This window comes from Euprymna scolopes, chromosome 21 (assembly GCF_053919585.1).
Source record: "Euprymna scolopes isolate OS-2025 chromosome 21, ASM5391958v1, whole genome shotgun sequence".
Classification (NCBI taxonomy): Eukaryota; Metazoa; Mollusca; class Cephalopoda; order Sepiida; family Sepiolidae; genus Euprymna; species Euprymna scolopes.
Window position 1 is genome coordinate 94,170,145 of NC_136502.1, and position 12,057 is coordinate 94,182,201.

Below are 12,057 nucleotides of genomic sequence, written 5' to 3' on the forward strand. Positions count from 1 at the left end.
TAGCGATGAGACGATTCCAATATTTTGACCGATTCCGATACAATTACCGATTCCTATTCTTTTAAAACGATTAAAACTTTAGCTATAAAGTTGGGGGGTCGGATTACCGTAAAAACCCATGCAATATGTGCATATATTTTCACAAACGTAAAAAAAAAATACGTTTATATTGAAAGAAATACACTTTAATTTTACTGGTAGTATAAAATCAATACATAGTCATCATTTTATCATTAATACCAGCAATGGAAAATTAAATTTAAAAGACAACACATATAAAAGAATCGTTTTTGACATCGGAAATTAGGCCCATTTTTTTCCTATTCCGATACTCACAAAGGTTCCGATTTTTCCGATTCCCGATTCCGATTCTGTTTTATCGTACCAGCACTAAGTAATAGTAATAGCAGTAGTAGTAATTCTTTATTGCAGATTTATTAAAACACAGTATAATGTTTTCCCCACGCACACCTCCCTGTAAAATATGAGAGGAAGTTTCCAAAATACGTGATTTCTCCACAAACAAAACCTCGAGAGAGTTATCTGCTCCTGTCCTTATGTCATATATTTCCTTTTTACGTCATTTCCTGTTCACTGCGTCACTAGAGGAGAGCAACTTTTTAACAGCCACATTGTTCCTATTTTAATAACATTGTTTCCATTATTTTACCAACTTTTATAGTAGTAGTAGTAGTAGTAGCAGTAGTACCCCTGTATATTTGCGTCTGTCTCTCACATTATCACATTTCAACCTTGTGTCATAAATGCAGGAAATGAAATAGTGATTATTATTACAACGACATGTAAATGCGTTTGCGTGACTTTCCAAATCAAGAGTTTGTCATTTGAAAGCCAAATTCCTTAGTTACACTTTCGGAAAAGACCAAATCAACCCAAAACTGATGGAAGGCAGAGGAAGTTCATTCAATTTGATCTTCATTCCAAATCACTAACCAGTGGAATGGAGTGAGACAGAGAAGAATCGACAATCGCTGTTTAATCATATTTTTATCGGCACGTTTTACTTTCTCATATTAACATATTGTGTGCTTCTAAGGAACTAACGTCCCCACTCTCTCTCTCTCTATCTCTCTCTCTCTCTCTCTCTCTCTCTCTCTCTCTCTCTCTCTCAGTCTCTCTTTCAGTCATGTGGCGCCATATCCGTTTGTACTAATACGCAAAATCTAATAATCCTAACAAGCTGGCCCCAACTGAACTTACATTTCCTGTTGTTCTCAACTAATAGTTTTATATACTAGTGGGTTCACTCGTCCAATATGTAACAACCTTGCAATAGAATCAGTAGCATCATGTTTGTCATATCTCTGTAAACACGTTGAAAGCTTGTGTGTCCTAGGATGGAATGCTGTTACAACATCTGGGCAAGAGCTGCTCCGTTGCCTTGGCAGAATTCAAAACCGGCTTCGAAATCTAGTAGATAATGCCCTTTTCTCTTTCCTACAACTTCTTCCCCACAAAAGAGACATTGAAAGCCTGTCTATCGTTATTTTCATGGCAAGTACCCGTCTGAGCTCCAGTATGAACCGCTTTTGTCAAACATTTACAAAGAAACACTCGTCTAGCAACAACCACTGTCAACAATTTACCCCACTATCTATCTAAACGCAAATTCCATGAATAAAGCTTCTTTCCTAGAACTGCCCGCTCATGTAACTCTGTTCTATGGAAATGAGTTAATAAAATCAAGTATTATTTGATTTTGTGAAAATATTTTATTTTTACTCTTGTGCTCGGAGATTATTTTAAAAAGCGAAATTTTTAAAAAAAAAAAAAAAAGGCTAAACTGCTAAAAAAAAAATGGCTAAACTGCTAAAAAAAGGGGGGGCTAAACTGCTAAAAAAAAGAAAATGGCTAAATTCGCAAGAATTGGCCAACAACGTCGAGTGTTCTAAAATGGGGGATCGATTTACTAGAACGTTGATTACAAATTGAGAACCCCAAACAAATATTTAAATATATTGACTTGTTTTCTTTCTTTCTTTCCTTCTTTTTTTTTTTTTTAGATAATCTGCCAGACTAGTGTCCATTTGATAATAATCCATTGAAAAAATTGAAAAAAAGACGAAAATAAAAAATAAATTCAGGTCCGCCGAATTATGATTTTTTTTTTATGATTCTCTTTAATCATCATATATTTTATTTTGAATTTCCTGGAATGAAAGGTAAGTTCTTTTTTTTTTTTTTTTGCTTATTTAGACAATTTTAAACATTTAAATAACTTGAGGTGTATTTCAAAGTCCAACTTAACTTTAAAATTATAATAACTAGCAGGACCCGTTAACCGGCGTGGCCCGATGGAAGCATGACAACCCTTCCTGGAAAAAAATTAAACTACGATTGTTGTTGGTGGCTACTGTCGTTCATAAAAAATAGCAGACACTGGCGGCCGTGGTCTGAATGAAATAATCTGGCTTCCACTGTCAGACATTGTTTTCCAGTGGCAGCTAGTGGAAGCCACTGTCTGTGGTTTTCAGCATTGTTGGTTACTGGCGATTAGTGCTGGTTTGAGGTGATAACCTGCAGGTAGTGGCTGATTCTAAAAAACGCATGTAAAGGAAAATACATTATTACGTACTTATTTGTCATACCTAAATCAGTATAACTTAAAAAAATTACGAAAAATGGTCCATTAGAATAATAATAAATAATAGAAGGATTCAAAGTTAGGGATTCTCACTATATATTAACTTTTTAAAGTGATCGAAATCAGTGTTAGATAACTGCCTTCTGTCGATGACAGTATCTTTCAAGTCAGCCGTCGTTTTTCTTCTCGGTATACTGCATGCATTTTTTTTTCTAAAAGTAGCTATAGCACACCTTCTTATTGGTCAATATTAAGGGCATTCATCGTCAACATTAAGACCAAAAAGGAAAAAGTAGCCCTGGCTGTTTCCGTTTGTTGTTCAAGTTTTCCTCTTTTTTTTTCATGGTTGGAGAAATCAAATCTTCCACAAATAATATCAAATTAAATTTAAGTTTTACGTCATTTATTTTTTATCATTTGTTAGATGAAAGTACAGAATAATTACAAAACACCCTCCCTTCTGCATGTGAAGAGTGAGGTTTTTAAATAATACCGTAGTAATTCCAGCATGGTAACAAACATGTATAAGAAAAAAAAACAAAGATAACGTCTTTGAAGTCTTCATAATCGATCAGAAAAAGTACTTCACAGAAAGTAAATGCCAAAAAAAAAAAAAAAAAAAAAAATATATCACAAATAAGAGTTTCCGTAGCCAATAAAATTTACTTTGAAACCTACCCGCATAATATTTTGGTATTTTAACTTATTTATAAGCGTTTATTCAGTTCTAAAAAGAAAGTGTCGACGTGATAAGTCACAGTTTTGAAGCCTAGGTAATCGGTTCAAAATATAATATTAAATCGTCAACAGGAATAGAAAATGCAAATATATATATATATATACATATATACATATATATATATATATATATATATATATATATATATATATATATATATATATATATATATATGTATATATGCTGTGATTAAGATAACTATAAGAAAATGTTCTTGAGTTTCAGTTTTCGAAGAAAATTCTTGGCCTGAAGACGTAATCTCCCCAATAACGGGTGATTACAGAAATATGAATGCACATATGTAGCCATCAATGTTTGTATGAATAAATATATATATATATATACATATATATATATATATATATATATATATATATAACAGCAAATAGTTTATAAAACATGTTAAAAGACACTTTGAAAAAGAGTTAAAAACATATTTAATTTGAAAAGGAAACACTAAATAAGTGGATAGTCCTTAATCCACAGAGTTTCGAAGAAATACTTTCCGCCTCATCAGAGGGTAGGAATTAGCAAAATGCGGGATTTCTGCCACTATTGCCCATACAAAAATAACATCCCAAAGGGAAGACTGACTTCCCAGAAATCCAACTTCTTGATGAGTGGAACATTCTCGCAGGATGAGATTGCAGAATTAAACCGCTGCACTCACCAGATGGCTATAAACAGGGAGTACCCAATCGACAACCCCATCCTCATGTAGGAACCCTATCAGACTGCCAATATATATAGCCCAAAAACAAACCCTGCAACACAGGCATGTGACACAATGGAAAGCTCTCCACCAAAAGAAGGGGTGCCCACCAAAATCTCCTCGTCAATGAATGGCTTGTCAAAGAAACAAGACCACCAGATTCTGAGGAGACGACAGAGCCAAAATAATATTCAAATTCCACTGATAGATGCAGAGCAGATTGAGCTAGAGAACCTGCTGGCCAATCAAATTGAAAGAACTAGGCATCTACAACTACAAGACCGACCCAGACTGGTCCAAATAAAGATGACCAAGGCCTTCAAAAACCTCACTGTAAAAGTGAACGATGCCCTCTCAAAATTAATACCAACAGATGCTTTGTTAACAGAAATTAACCATGCAACATATGAGGCCACATGGCTTATCCAAACAAAACTCCTTCCCCAAACATTAGAGAGGAAAAAAGGAACGCACAGGAGGCCTAAACCAAATGAACCAATCTGGAAAGCCAAACTCCAAAAAAGAATAAATGGTATCAGAAAAGAAATATCTCAGGTATCTTCTTTTCTGCGGACCGAAAATCACAGACAAAACTTAAAGAAGGTGCGAACTTTAAAATCTCGATACTCCTTTCAAATTACGAACCAACTAAGAACCCATATAGCAGAAAACCAGACAAAAGTGAAGGGCTTAGCTGCACAAATAAAAAATAAGCAACAAAAAATTGAGTCCAGGTCCATAAACAGACTGTTTGACAGAAACCCAAGGATAGAGATAATATCAAAGTAACATCACCACCAACACAAGAACAGATCGATAAATTCTGGAGACCACTGTATGAGGACCCAAAACAACATCGGGAGAGGGAGTGGATAGGCACAATAAAAGGAGCTGTCATGGGGAAGGAAAAAATGCCAGCGTTGGAAATTACGAAAGCAGCTGTAAATAAAAAAATAATCCATTACAGCAACTTCAAAAGCCCAGGAATTGATAACATCCCAAATTTCTGGCTGAAAAATCTGACGGCACTACACCAACACTATGCCCTGGCATTCAACGGAATTATTACTGGCAACGAAGAACCGGCAGAATGGCTCACTATTGGCAAAACGACTCTTATACCCAAGAGCCATGAAACACTGCCAAATAAATACCGACCTATGTGCTGCCTTTCAATCACATACAAATGGCTTACTGGAATAATTGCAGACACAATTTATCAGCATTTGACAGATGGTGAATATCTTGAGAAGGAGCAGAAAGGGTGCACGAAAAACAAGCTTGGGGCAAAAGATCAACTTCTTCTGAATAAAACCATCCTGGAAGACTGTAGGAAGCGACAAAGAAACCTGTCAATGGCTACAAAAAGGCATTTGACAGTGTGCCTCATTCCTGGATAATGAGGTGTCTGGAGCTGTATAATGTCCATGAGAACATAAGATCTTTCATTACAAAACAAATAACAATGTGGCAAACATCTATTGCCCTACACCACATGGAAGGGACAATGCAGTCTTCAAATATTAGCATCCAACGAGGCATATTTCAAGGCGATAGCCTATCACCACTACTATTTTGCCTTGCAATCGATCCACTCAGCAAGCTTCTAAAAAAATGTGATGCTGGGTACAATCTCAGTAGAGGCAGAAAAAAAGATCAAAGTAAAAGAGTGAATTATTTACTTTTCATGGACGATCTAAAACTCTATGCAGAGTCAGAAAAACACCTTGTCTCCCTGATAGAAATAGTGAAAACGTTCGCAGAGGATATCTGCATGGAGTTTGGATTTGACAAATGTGCTAAATGCACAATAAAAAAGGGGAAAAAAACAATATCTGAGCATCTTCGGATCAATGACAGCCTCATTGAAGATTTGAGAGAGGACTCCACGTACAAATACCTCGGCATTGAGGAAAACATAAATGTGGAACATGAAAAAATGAGACGTAAGGCAGAACAGGAATACACAGTACGTCTGAAAAAGATCCTCAAATCTGAACTAACCCTTAAAAACAAAATTACGGCTATAAACAAGCTTGCAATACCTGTGATCACCTACGGTTTCGGTATTATAGACTAGGCTTAATATAACATAAATAGGCTCAATACAAACACCAGGAAACAACTATCCCTACATAAGGTAACATACCGAAACCAATGCATGGACAGGATATACCTACCACGAAAAGAAGGGGGCTTAGGCCTCTCTGAATTCAACCATGCATATCGAGCCACTATAGTAAGCATGGGCCAATATATTAAAAGTTCAATGGACATGACAATTGAAATGGTGAAAGACCATCATGATCACCTTTCTCAACAAACCTCAATCACAAAGCTTGCTGAAAACTTTGGAGGAGTCATACCGGAGAACAGTGTCGATATACACGATAAACCAGTGACACAGATTGCAAGAATCAAAAGAAAAAAATACACCGAAATAGAGACAGAGACAAGAAAAGAAGGATGGAAACAAAATAAGCGAGCAGGGAAGCTCCTAGAGGAGCTCAACCAGGAGTACATAGACAAGGATGCTTCACTTCAATGGTTCAAGAGTGGGAGACTTCTATTTGATGAGGAAAGACTTATTGTACCTATTTACTATGCCTCCCCACGGGACAGAGTTAGACACCAGGGTCGTTTTTTAACGTGGAGAAAAGGTACAAAAATAAAAATTGTCTCAGTAAAACTTATTGTAGCCGGGCAAGATCAGGGCTTATTCATAAATGGATTTTAAAAAATGGCTGGCCTACAAATAAATGGCCAGTACAGGTTTTGCCACTCAGCAATTGAGAGCCCAAACCACCTAATGTCTGCATGCCCAATCTTATTGGCAGATGGCCATTACACTGCTCGTCACAACAAAATATGCAAGTACCTACATTGGACGATCTGTGGAGAGATGCAACTGGACAGATCGCCGAACATCTGGGAACATGAACCACCACCAATAATATCAAACAGAAATGTGACCGTGTTCTATGACAAAGACATACAGGCAGATACATAAAAGACAAGGCCATCAAACCAGATATTGTTATATGGAACAAGCCTGAACGAACTGCGCTCATTGTTGATGTCACAGTCCTAAATGATTTCGGCCTTAACAAAGCTGAACGGGAAAAGATAGCAAAATATCAGGACCTAAAAAATGATCTAAAAACGGCATGGTCTCTGAAAGAAATAAGCATTATACCGGTTGTGAGAGGAGCGACTGGATTAATAAAAAAGAATCTTCATAAATACTTAGAAGCCATTCCTGGAAGACCAAGCTGTAACGAAATACAGATAGCAGCCATAAAGGGAACAGCATCTATTCTTAAAAGAGCCCTCGGATATAAATTTAAATCATAACAGAATCAAGTGTTAGCTCCAGGAGGGAGCCCCTTGATCTATTAAAACTTACTGAAGTAAAATAAAAAAAAAAGGAGAGAACTTGAATGCCTACTAGATACTATCCTCGAGTGCCTAAGGTCTCTCTGTACAAGGGTTTGTCAGAACAATCTGGCATGAGGATATTTTTTCCATAGCAGTAAACCCTGACCAAATATTCAAAACCACATAGTATTCGCTGCCCAAATAAGATCTCCTCACTATGGCTAACCTACATTAGCTTTTATGAGGAATGGTGCACCTTCTCCAAGTGATGTTACCTCAAGTAATAGCACGAAGCTGGATACTCCACCAGACTAGATAAATTCTTGTCCTGGAATCCAGTAAGACCAAGAGACCAAAATGAAAGATATACTACAATGTATGAAAATGGTTAATTGAGGAGAGGGAAATTATGTTCTCAATTTCTTTATTAACTCAGTGTTTGAGAGATAAAGAACTTAAATGGAACATTCGAATATCTGTGTATCTCATAGAGATTTCAAGTGTTAGCCCCAGGTTGTGGGCCCTTTGATTTCTAAGAACTTCGACTAAAGTAAAATAAAACAAAAAAAAAGAAATAAAGTTGTATTAGGTAAAAATGTCTTACTTGTTATGTCTGCGACAATATCCATTATTAATTTCGGGAAAAAATTCCCTTTTCAAATGATGGACGTAACAGATCGATTCAAAGCATGCTAGATGGTAGAGCGGAAGTTGGATAGCTGTGTGGGGTCTCGGAGCAAATGTGAGGAGGGAGGATTTATGTATAGTCTGATTTCATCAGACGGAGGAATGGAGGAAGGTGTAATTGTTGGGGAGAATCTTGTGCTTGATGCAGTGTTTGATAAAGTTTATTTGGCATCTGGTCCTAGCACATTTTTCGGAGATCTGAAACAGTCATTGCAAACTCTGTCGTTGCAAACTCTGTCTGGTTCAATTCTAATATATAGATGTTTGTGACTTATTAAGTTATTTAGCATGAAATTTCTCCCAAGTTATTACATATATGGCAGAAAAACACATACTCTCTCACATAAAGTTTCATACACACATTGAGCACTTACATACACTCCCAATACATGAAAGTTACATATAAATCTATGTATACACACATGCATAGATATAGACATACATATAAAAGAGATACATACTAATACACACATACGCATACATGCATATACAAATATATATATATATATGTATACATACATGATGATTGCTGCATCTTTCCAGATCACCGTCACATTGAGTTCTCCCAATCTTGTCGTCCATGCCATCTCAGATGACTCTGCACTTCCGCCACAGATTTGCACATCTTGAAGCAGATGTGACATACAAATTGAGCAATTTTTACTGAGTTGAATTCCTCTGGAGGTTGAAGGGTATTTCTATGAATAATCACGTCTTCTCAGACCAGCAGTAGACTTGCAAAGTTTGCTGCATGTTAAACAGATCGTTTGGTTCGGACTAACCGGTGCAAAGTTGACTTGAATAGGAGTTTTGTGCGACTTAAGGTGGTTGACGCAGCCAGCTTTTGACAAAAGCACTCGTTCACAAGTATCGCATTTCCAGCTCTGAGTGTCATGGTTAAGACCGTCCATTAAACTTTTGCGAAGCTCTCGCTTCAGAGTGCTGTGGGCCTGCTTTCTTTTCTCGAGAGCATCACAACTTTCAGGTACAAGCTTTCGCCACTTCAGCCTTTGCACATACATACATACACATACATATCTACATATACCCACCCACATGCACACATATATATATATATACAAATATATAAATAATTATCATCGAGATACATTCAGACTTAACTGTGATTAATCAATAGTTAGTATTAAAAAATATTTGCGCATTTTCAACAGTATAACCTACTACATAAGCATGCGAAGAAATATTTACTGTAAAAATAAAGAAATCAGAAAGATGGTATTTCATACATATACAAAAAATATACAAAAAATATATCCCTGTGATTATACCAAAACTAATAAACTGTCAATTAGAAATTTTAAAATATCTAAAGCACACCTAAAAACCTATATTAAAAATAATCTCTATATGAATACCAAAAATAGTCATCTTTGGATTTACAAATTCTTCTGATTTTTCTTCTTTTTTTTTTTTACACGGTGGTCACCACTTATCAAGGCCCGGAAGCCACTCAGGGATAAGGGTTGTTGCAAGTACAGTACGTTAGTGTGGAGATTTGATGGCGTATTTACTTAAGGGGGCGGTTCATTAGGAATTTGTTTATATTGGACTTGAAGACATCCAAGTTGTAGTCAGGAGGGAAGCAGGCAGATGGAACAGAGTTCCACAGGCGTGCAGTTCTAAGAAAGAAGCTTTGTTCATGGAATCCGCGTTTTGATTTAGGCACAGATAAAGAGTGGGGAAAATTTTTCACAGTGGATTCAGCTAGACGGGTGTTTTTTGTGAAAGATTGGCGAGGGGGGGACCAGAGATTGGAGTTCAGACGAGCACCTGCCATGGAAATAACGATAAAACAAGGATAGGCTTGCAACGTCTCTTCTGTGGGAAAGAGGTTGCACAGAAGAGAAAAGGGCATCCCCCAGTAAGCTACGAAGTCTATTTTGTACTCTGTCAAGGCAGGATAGGCTGTTTTTAGCAGCTCCTGCCAAGATATGGCAGCAGTATTCCATCCTTGGACGTACTTGGCTTTTATATAGATAAAGAATTGCATCAGTAGTGAGATATCTTCTGGAGTGGTAGAAGGATCTCACCATCTTTCCAGCGACCTTGGCAACATACTTGATGTACGTGTTCCATTTCAGATCAAGAGTAAAGGGTAAACCCAGAAGCTTGTCAAAACACGGGGCTTCTCCCAGACGAGAGCCATCAATTTCAATTGATGCCAGATGGGGATCAGAGCATCGATGATGTAAAGATAGAAGCTTGGTTTTAGATGCATTAAAGGTAACCAGCCACGACTTCCCCCACTAAACCACGTGCTCAAGATCAGAGGAGAGAGAATCAAAGAGAACTTTGTCATTTACAGCCTTTGATGTGTTGCCGTAGATGGTCGTGTCATCATTTAGGTCTAGAATTAATTTCTGTAGTTGAATCACTGGCAGCTGACACAGAATCAAAATTATTTTTTTTTTTTCAAGGTGTTAACTGTGGAGAAAGAAGTGACTTACCGTTAAAGCGGCTGCGCGTTTGTGCCTGCAGAGCACAAATTGAGAATCAAGAAGGTGCCCGCAGGATTTATGTGGAAAAAAGTCTCAGGGAATCTCGTGGAATCTCGGAGAATCTCGTACCCTGGTTCCATAAATAACGATGAAAGGAAAGCGGGAGGACAGACGATTTTTAGTCACTAAAGCGAACGGACGTATGTAAAAGAAGAGGTAGAAGAAAAGAGTGTGATGAACGGAACAAACAACGACTCGGTTGAAAGTAGAGTTGTAACGAACACAAGCTATTCCGGCATGACGTCAGGATTTGACCCCAAGCTAATTCCCCTGTTTGATGGCAGTGGCACTGATCACTCAGTGCAGGAATGGATGGAAAAAGCAGAATTAATATCTCAGCTCAGTGGGGTGAAGCGTATGGAATGCGTGGTCTCAATGCGCCTCACTGGGGGAGCGTATGCAGTATACCAGCAGTTGGCTGATGAGAAGAAAACAGATTTCGCCTGCATCAAGCGCGCCCTTTTTACAGCATTTGCGTTAGATCCAGTTACTGCATGGAAGGAATTCATGGCCTGAAAATTACATCCCGGGGAAACGGTAGATGTGTATCTGGCTGAACTAAAAAAGCTATTGGTCCTTTTTGGAGGGATGTCAGACAAAGGCTTGGTGTGTGCCTTTGTTGCAGGATTACCTAAGAGTGTGGAAGATCTGCTCTATGCCTCATCCCAAGTGGACGAGATGGACATATCGGAAGTATTGGCGCAGGCACGAGCAATACTAAAGAAAAGCCCTAACACTATAGACCAAGTGGCAGCTGTACAACCATCACAGGTTGGATTGCAGGACCGGGGCGCAGCTACAACCTGCTATAAGTGTGGAGGACCCAACCATTTGGCCTGTGATTGTCTTTCATCACGTCAACCAACTCAGAAACTTGACGGGCCGCAGTGCTACAAGTGCAAAAAACACGGACACCTGGCCCGCACTTGTCCGGGAAACGGACAAGGGGAAGAAGCTACAGCGTCAGTCTTCTCCCCAGATCGTCATTAAGCAGAGCGCTACCCACTGTAAGCATACACATTAATGGAAGTGAGCGCCTCGCGCTTGTGGACACTGAGTGCACCCAGACTCTCATGAGCAAGATATGCTGTGCCACTTGGAAAGCAGAGAGAATTCCGGTACTAACTGTAGGCGGAGATTCACTAGCCTCTTGTGGGGTGAGCATTATCCGTGCAAGCATCAACGACAGGCCTGCTGTAGCCGTGCGAGCCCTGGTTGTGGAGGGAGAGCTTACTCCTGGGTATGGACTTGATTACACAACTGGGTGGAATTACTGTGGACAGAACCGGCAAGGTACAGTTCTCCCAATGTGAGGAACACGTTTGTGCTGCCATAACTCTCGACGAGCCTGACTTTCGTGCAGAGTATGATAGAAACACCAATGCATGGACGGCGTCTTGGAAGTGGTCAAACGATC